Below are 10,027 nucleotides of genomic sequence, written 5' to 3'. Positions count from 1 at the left end.
ATGTATCTTACTCTTTCTTTAACATGCTTGTTTTCTAAACATATGATTCGGTCCCACACCGTGACACCTTGGGCAAGTGTCTTCTACGTTAGCATTGGACCGACCAAAGCCTTGTGAGCGGATTTGATAGACAGAAACGGAAAGACTGAAAGAAGCTCGTCGTATATATATGTGAGTGTGTGTGTGTGTGTGTGTGTGTGTGTGTGTGTGTGTGTGTGTGTGTGTGTGTGTGTGCGTGTGTGTGTGTGTGTGTATGCGCGCGCGCGCACATTTGTGTGTCTGCGTTTGTCCTGCCATCGCTTGACAACAGATGGTGGTGTGTTTATGTACTCGTAACCTAGTAGTTCGGTAAAATTGACCGATAGAAGAAGCACTAGGCTTACAAAGAATAAGTCCTGGAGTCCATTTCTTCGACGAAAACCTTTTAAGTCAGTGCTCCGGCATAACTGCAGCTAAATTACTGAAACATATAAAAGAATAAAAGAATATATATATATATTACAATATAATATATACGCGCGCACACACAGACACACGTTCACACACACACATACACACACATACACATACACACAGAACGCCTATCAGATGTGAGTTCGAGTTCCACAGGCAACCTTCAACTATCCAAGGGTTTTTGACCCAATATTTACACACTATTATCCATAGTTTTATATGCTTCGAGGTTTACCGTTCCTAAAAAGAATGATTTCATGTTCTCGAAGTTTCTAAATTCTTAAGATGTCAAAAAAGTTGGCTTCACCACGAAGATGTCCCAGCTCCGATCGCACTGAGTGGCATTTTAGGCAAGTTTCTTTACTATTGTCTCAAGTCAACCCAATGAGTTAAATAGGGTACCAAGGTGAACATGGAGCAACCACACGAGTCATCTATATTGTATATAGGTAGAGTACTTGTTAGGTCAGAGGATGGAGAGAGCGTACGTTGTCTACATTTCAAATTTGTTGACTACACAGACCATACATTCGCGATCTACACACTCGATATGGATAGGACCCGTAGACAGAGACCTGGTTACTGGATGTTGAACGCGTCCTTACCAGCACGCAAAGACTACAAGGATCAGATTAGCGAACTAATTAAGCGGCAGTTGACGGTATTGTTAACGAGTGGTAGATCGCCTGATGAAGGCGATTATAGTAGAATAGATAGCGTTTCTATAGAGCAAGCTATAGCGAGAAATAGGGAGAACTAGTTATCAAACTAGAAAAGGTGATTAGTAACGTCATCGAAACCTTTTCTTGAACGTTTCACTCGAAACACGAAGGATGTGTTGTCAGAGCCAAGACTCGTGCACTCAAACACGATGGAAATAAAGCCGTCCGATGTGCCCGAAAGGTGGAGATGCAGTTTGGTAACAACTCTACAATCAGATATATTTGATGGATTGGGAGGGAGTGCGTGCTACTCAGTTACGAATAAATGTTTGTGGCTTTCCTGCAGCACTTTGCGTGGCTCTTCGGGGAAGGCGATGAGTCGACGGTAGTAGTGGACATTAGTTAGCAGCACCTGTACGGCCTGCACGGCTCTCGGCAGCGGACACAAGGTTCTGCGAAAAGCCGATAACAACCACAGAAAACGGGGATGGAGGGGCGGCGATGAGCGATTGCACAAGTCACCAATCTGTGGGTCTGGATGGTCTGCTTTATGAATTATACGTGCTCATGCCATATTTGTTTGTCGGCCATTTGACAGACGTCTATCCTAACAGGTAGCAGGATGGGAGAATTTTTATTGTACTTAGCTGGGGTGTGGTAACACTGCCGAGGAAGGACGCCAACATTGAGAACGTTCTAGGGACTTTTCGGCCCATAATTCTGCTAAGTTTAAAATTTTGGCAAAGGTGTTAGCGAAAAGGTTGACGCTTGTCGTCGGTAGTCTGGTCGGGAAAGCGCAAAAGTGTGCAATCTAATCGACAACAACCTCCACCTTAGGCGATACATCGGCTTCGGTGGGGTTCTGATCAATTTGAATCAGTCTCAAACATTTGATCGGGTAGACCATCGTTTCTTGGATGCCATCCTGAAAGCGGCCGGTTTCGAATCTGTTTTCGCTGCAATGGACAGCGACACCTGTTCGGTGATCAAAGTAAACGGTCACCTATCAGAACTGTATCGCATCGCACGGTCGGTCCGTCATGGCTACCAGCTGTCACCTTCTTTGGGGACGTGGAGAAAACTTGGCGGACCTAGCACATGTTGAACGGTTGAGACGTGACCGTTCACTCTGACCACTGAACAGATGTCGTTGTGCATTGCAGTGATCCATCCCCTGAATACAGGCTCAAAACCACTAGCAAAATAATTTGCCAATCACCAACGACAACAACATCAGCAACAACTCATAAAGTAACAACAATTACAACGATGATAGCATATATACTGTTACCATGGCTACAGAAAGTAGCCACTGAAGAAGAAATAGCAAAGTTGGATTGAAAGACGTGAAAGTTAATGTCAATGTACGGCGCCTCACAAGGATTAGCAAATATAAATAGATCTATAATATAAGGAGTGAAAGGAGAATGTTTGCAGAATATTTGATAAATAGTAAGAATTGTTGCTACATGCAGCAGAAGATATGGATAGAGATGCAGATGAAATGTTTGGTAGGGAAATGTTCGGTAACCAGAGTTGAAGAGAAAACAGATCATCTGGAAATGGGAACGGATGGCCAGTTTAAAAGAAATACACAGAATATCAAGGATAAAACAACATGATAGCCATGATTTAAGCGATGCAGTTCGAAGCGTACCACTGAAGGCTGTATAACTGCAACGCAATATCGAGTTTTTAATATCATTTCGGTGAAGTATAACATTTATAAACTTCTGAGATTCAGGAATGCATACTCTGTGAAAGGAATGTAGAAAATATAACCCATCTAGTATGGGTTACATACAAGCAATGCCATGATGAAGTCTTTACCTTCATTGGCTTTTATGTCGTAAATACTTTTCTACTCTAGGCACGAGGTCCGAAATTTTGGGGGGAAGGGGGTTAGTCGATTTAATAGATCCCAATTTGCAACTGGTACTTAATTTATCGACCCTGAAAGGATGAAACGCAAAGTCAATCTCAGCGGAATTTGAACTCAGAACGTAAAGACAGACGAAATACCGTTAAACATTTCGCCCGGCGTGCTAACGTTTCTGCCAGCTCGCCGCCTTTTTTATGTCGTAAATACTAACAAAAGCAGTAACAAAGAATCGGTGTGAACATGAGCCTAGTAAAGTAACGCAGGAGGAAGGAAAGGCAACAACATATTGTGGAAATATGAATTTCTAATTGATAGAGTAACTGATCATCGCTGCCTGTACAAGGTCGTATTAAACAAGAAACATGAATACTGTGCGATCATTGACATAGCCATAGCAAATGACGTGATTGCTGCGACTGAAAAATATCACCGAGTATTTCGAACTGAAAGCAGAGATAACAAGACTGTTTGAAATGTGTGAAAGTGATGTAAAAGTGATACTACTTGTGATCAGAGCATTAGAGTCAATCCCATTGAAAATTCAAACTTTCTTAAAGTGGTTGGGAATACCATGCAAGATATGTGTTATGCATCAAGCAGCCTTGCTAGGTACTGCGCATAGTTACTACACTAGGTGCTGCACAGGAAAGTATTATCTGTCTGAAGTCCTTGTTGTGACTTGACAGATGACTAAATACGCCGGTGCATTTCCCACCTACACTGTGTGATAAAGTAAAGGCCAATAGACCAGATATAGTTGTCAAAGATCATGAAGGAAAAAAATGCTTCCTAATTGATGTATCAATACCAGCAGATGACAACGTTTCCCTAAAAGAAATGGAGAAACTTTCAAAATACAAAGACCTGAAAATAGAGGTAACTCGAATGTGGAATCTAAAAACAGAAACAATTCCTATCATAGTAGGTGCCTTAGGTATAATAAAAAAAATATTCAGACAAATACATAACAAAAACACCAGGACGTACAAATATATATATAACATACAGAAAATTGCACTACTGGGCACTGCACACATCCTACGCAAAACACTTTCAATACAGTAACCATAAGAGCATCACAGCAAGCCACAGAACATACCCAAGGCACACAGAGCTGCGCTCGGTAGTGAAGTGAAAGCACGTTAAAAAATAAAACTACTGAACAATAATAATAATAATAATAATAATAATAATAATAATAATAATAATAATAATAATAATAACAACAATAATAATAATAATAATAATAATAATAATGATAATAATAATAATAATAATAATAATAATAATAATAATAATAATAATAATAGCAACAGTAGTAGCAGCAGCAGCTTTAAATTTGAACGCAAGGCCAGCTGGTTTTTTTATAGGATGAGGTAAGTCGATTACAATGATCTCAGTGTTCAACTGCTACTTATATAATCGACTCCGAAAGTATGAGAGGAATATTTAACCCCAGCGTGCGTTATTTGAACTCTGAACATAAAGAGTGCGGAGAAATGCTGCTTAGCATTTTGTCCCATAAGTCTTACATATAATTATTCATTACAAAGGCAAATAGCAAAATCGGAGATCAGGTGCACTATTCGCGGAAACGACCAAGGAAATACATTGGTGTACGAAAAAAAATGTACATAAAAGAAATGGAATGGGACGAGCAGTTAGGGTTACATCCCAGTGGACTTAAACATGGAGCCTCTAAGATCCAAAATTTCTGATTTCAAAAGACGAGTGCCTTCCCCCAGATGAGTCCTGCCTGTGTAAGCAGATATTTGGTGCATTCACGCTGGTCACTCTTGCTACTCTCACTCCCCATCCAGCAAACTTACTAGTAACCAGCATCTTCCTCTCCTCCTTCTCCAAGTGAAAGAAAATTAGTCAAAGAGTAGCGCTTGCCTTCGGTGCATTCAATGTTATGTTTTTTTCATCATGGTCACCAAACGGGGGAAAGCTGTCTGTCCTTTCCGCCCAGGGGAAAATGATTGAGTGATACTCCCACGGACTCGGCTAATAGCTCAATCCGTTCTACCGCAGTAACAGCATTTCAACTCCAAAACTTAGCTATGCTCAGACACTGAGTGAGTATATGCATGGAAGACAGTTTTATCCATTTGTGCATATCTTGAAGAGGCCCAGCTGATGGCACTGCCGTGTCCATGGTGTTAATGCACAACGATCAGCGTCTCTATAGTACTGTCAGGTCAGGGGTTTCTGAAATTTGTTAAAATGTTTCAGAATGGAATCGGCTGTTAAAGAGATCTCTATCCAAACCCCATAGAACTCCAAGAACATGACCGATGATGTCCATCAATAGCCTTCTCCGTATGACATGGCTGATGTACCACCAGTTGTATCCCTGACTGGTAGATAACTATTACCATTTGACAAGTAACCGGTGTGAGGTGCTCAAAAACGCTTCTCTTGCTTTAGGACTGACTGCAAACCCAGCAAGGGTTAAATGTGAAGAAAACTTCTTTAACTAATGGTGACAACACTCTGAACGTCCAACACCATCTGCAGATTCTGCAGTGGAAGTGCATTAGTGCCATGACATCCTGAATCTTCTGCACAATTGGGTTGGGCTTGGTAGCAAGAGGACATTCTTAACAGCGAACTACATCCCATCTACAGAAAGTTAGAGCAAACACTACAACCTCTTCAGATGAAATCTGGAGTAGGGCACAACGGTCTAATTATAATACATGATGGATGCAATGTATGAGATCAGCACCTCTACTCATTCTCCTTGGGTTATCTTCTACACTAACCTCTGCGTTTGACTGGCCATATTTCTCGTAATACCATCCCCGTCTTTTATTCACCTAGCAATCCGGCTCTGAATCAGATCGAAGGCCTCTCAACGGAACACTAGATCCAGTGAACCACATTGCTGAATATCACGTATCTACCATTCCAAGTACAACTTGTTCAATTAACGTGTGCTTCTGCTATTACTTCATATTATTTCAGCAGAGTATCTCACCATCTCGGTCACTATCATGTTAAACACATCCATAGTGACACCAGCCACATTTGCCAGCAAGGCCTTTCGATTCTCAGTTCGTTTGTGTGCCACTCAACACCTATGGCTTCTGCAGTAACCATTTATTGCCAAAATGTAGTGGGGTAAATGAGAAAGTGACTCTGAGATGGACTCAGTATACAATTCGAAACTTCTGATATGTAGCTTTATAGTTTGATCATGGAGCAGACGTTCTTGTACAGTAATACAGTCTAGTTTATTAACGGGATTGAAGCATGTTATACTGAGATCGCCAAAAGGTTTTGAAGCAGGTGCTGCTGAATACTTTGGATTGGTGCGAAAGGATCAGACACAAGGATCACACACCGAAGCTATATACGAATTTTAGTAGTCGCATGCACTGTTATAAATCATGTGATATGGAGACCTGCCAAGAATCACATAAGTTTCCCTGCCACCTGCCATGCTATAGATGACAAGTACCAGGCTATTTAATGATTTATTTGGTTAAACTAAAATTATTAATGGTGTATCTCCCTTGGTTGCAGCCTTCCATATCAGCACCCCCTACTTCGTGGATTACATGGCTGAGAATACTTCCAAGTTTATAAACGGTACTGATACACTTCCACCTATAGATGAGCGAACACGTTTAGTATGTAACCATGCATATCGTAAGTAAATTATCTAGTGCGTGAGGATTGCATGGCACAAGATTATTAACAGCCAGGTATATCCCAATAGGTTCTTTCTAATTTTTGCAACATTCGCACATTCTGTCAAGAGCTGCAAGAGCCCGTCGTATTAGGCGCTAAAGATTTATAATCTGCCACAACCTTACAAATAACTAAGCTAAGTATTGCTGAAAAACAAACACCTCTCCATGGAACTGCTTAGCATACCAACGCCGTGGTACACTACAGACTCGATTTTGATTACTATGTTCTCTCTTGGCCCATGTCACATTTTGAATCGCTTGTATTTCCTTGTTTTGCCACATTTCTCTAATTAAAGTTGGCCATGGTGTTAATGTGCTCTGCATTAATTGCCTTGTGTAAATCATGCTCACCTCCTCTTTACTGTTGGTGGATTTTCTAGGATGTCAAACTTTTGAAAATTATCACTATTCGGTTGCTGCATGGGATCAATGTTGTGATTGGTTTTATTACGTTTCATCACGATTACAACCCATAATCTAGGATAACAAGTTCTTCTTACCGACTTCCTCGGTTTCTGATCTGATAGGGAGTATAATGAAACCGACTTCAATACCGTGTAACACCAGGATAAAAATAGAATTCAAGAGTTTGATATTCCAGAAATAGAAAAATAAGGTGAGTATCTTTAGGCTTAGCGAATGAAACTGAAATCTTTGAGGAGTTGATAACAGAAACGGGAGAGGAGACAAATACACACTGATACAATCAGCAAGCCTGTACCGATATCATGGGCAAGAAGGATAAGAGATGTATACTTATTGATATTACAATTCCTACCGCAACAACCAATTCAGAGAAATGAACCACGTATAAGGTCCATGAAATCGAAATCAAAAGGTGTGTGAAGACCAAAATAATTCTTGATTATCGTAATTCAAGGATTAAAAAAAATGGAAATCGAAAAGTTCACTAATCGTAACCTAAGCAACAACAATATCTGCGCAGTCTACGACATACCTTAGTGGGAACAGCCAGCATACAATTCAGAGTCAATCTCTCAGCAAAGCAGTTGGTCCATGTCTACACTGCCGCATAAAGGAAATCACGTCGGTACCTGTCAGACAGTTGGGACTGGCTGATCAGGCGCTTGGGGCTATTGCCCCTCCCTCTCCTATCAGCTTCTTCCATACAACCCCAGCGTTGGTCTAAGATTCCATTCCAGTTCCCCACTAACAGTAAAAGGCGAGACGTACATAGAAAGGCTTCCAGACGCCTAAAGAGATCTGGCTGTTTCACTCCGGTTGGGGCGTAGACAGCTACCAGTCTAAAGACACCACTATCACTATTGCTCACGTCCAGGACCAACAACTTCTCGTCCAGGTTCCAGAAGATCGACCTTACCTCGAGATCCAGTTCTTTTCTAAACAGCACTGCCACTCAGTCAACTACTAGATGCAAAGATCTGATAGTCGTTGAACATAGAGGCCAGTGCACGAAAGCCTGGTCTCACTGACAGCATTTACATCCAATTCTAAAGACTTGAGATCGTTCAGTAGGTGCCCTTGCTTCCAAGGCAACCCAAGGCCTAGAATATTTAGAATTCCTACTTTTAATATGGTTATGTTGGCAAGCTAAAGAAATAATGGAATGGTTTACTTACATCTCGGTGTCTTGTGAGGTCGGGTGATTCGACTTTCATAATCGATAGGGGTTTTTTGAGGAACCCCTTTAAGAATCTCGATGTGGGTCTCACGTTCATGGTTCCCATGTCCCCAATAAAGCTCTCTAGAATTTTTGTGTAGGAATCAATCGACATTTGTACTAGAAGTAAATCTCACACACGAAATGTGCTCGATTCGAAAATCACTGTCCTTGTGTCAAATTCAATGTTTTGTGTTACGAGGTACATCAGTTCCTCGTAATCTCTTCTGATGAGTACGTAGCTGGGTGTTTTATTTTTCCAGGTCAACCCTGGATCAGTCCTCCCTGGCAGTTTTTGTCACCTCTATCGGGACGGTATCCGCCTTTTCCACAATTACATATCCCAGACGAACCTAGGAATGCGGACACGTACTGTACGTTTCCCCGTGTGGGAGGGGTACATAATGACTTTGCTGGTTTTGCAAGAGGTCATTGAATGTTACATAGCGAGGGCTTTTGATTGAAACAACACCGAAATGGTGCCGTATTGTTTTCCCATTGCTATGTACTCGGTGTCATCTCTGATGCACCTCAGCGTCGCTTCAGTATCTACTTGGGCTTTTCGTCTATTTTGAGATGCATCTTAAAAAGCATCGTTCTTTTCTCCACTGCTTCAATTGCCTCTGTCGGAATAGTTAGGTTGACCCAGGTTTCTTCTTCTGCTGCTGCTGCTGTTGTCACTGCTACCGCTGTTGATGTTATTGCTACTACTGCTGTTACTACGAAGAATAATAATAGTTATTATAATTATGACTTCTTTTATTGGCCACAAGGGCCCAAGACATGGAGGACAATATTAAAGTATGAGATGCAGCACGAAAAACAGGTGGGGTTTACATCGATCAAGGGTGGCACTATAACATTAAGGGATATAACAAAAGGATATATAAATAGAAATTTAAAAATAAATAATAAATAAATTGAATTGCCAACAACAATGTAGTCCACTTAGGGTAAATCGGAACCCCACCACCGAACTACCTGGGTTACGTTACTCTGCGATCCTGAAGACATGAGAAGTACCATCTTCCAGTTTCTCTCCTACTACTTAGCAAAGCATATTCAGAATAGATCCAATTAGCCTCAACAACCATATCACTCTCGCCCACCTTTTAATAAACACACTAGAAGGCAGCGCCTCCTTCTCCATCCTACGTTCCGCTTCAAATGATATTTGAAGAGATTGGTGAGAGTTTGGCTAGATACGAAAGTACCAGTCTATTGACCTTACAGACGAGTCGACTACCCGGCCTTTGTTGTCACAGCCACTAAACGGAGAAATATCTGCCTCCCCTCTTTGCTGGAGGAAGGTGGTGTTTTGATCTTTAATACCCACTCGGTACGCAACTGGATTCGTCTTACACGGGACAGCAGCTGCTCAACACAAGCTAACAAGTCTCTAATGCACAGACACTGAACAATTACATGCAGGACGGTTTCGTCTCTCTGGGTGCATCTCGCGCAAGTTCGGCTGTTGGCACTTCCATGCTTGAAGAGCTTGTCTCGAACAGGCAATGTCACTGTTATACTATCATGCGAAAGACCTTTGGAAATTGCCCATGATCTAGGACTCAAACATACTTCAAAAGAGACCACTCAGACTGTTCTCGTCGATGCCCCAGAGTTAATCCTAGGTCATCGATGCTCATGCCCTCAACTCGCCCCTTATAGAAATCTAGACCTATTT

Source organism: Octopus bimaculoides, chromosome 3 (genome assembly GCF_046866305.1).
Source record: "Octopus bimaculoides isolate indiv1 chromosome 3, ASM4686630v1, whole genome shotgun sequence".
Lineage (NCBI taxonomy): Eukaryota > Metazoa > Mollusca > Cephalopoda > Octopoda > Octopodidae > Octopus > Octopus bimaculoides.
The sequence above is the reverse complement of the archived record's forward strand: the minus strand, read 5'-3'. Positions refer to the sequence as shown.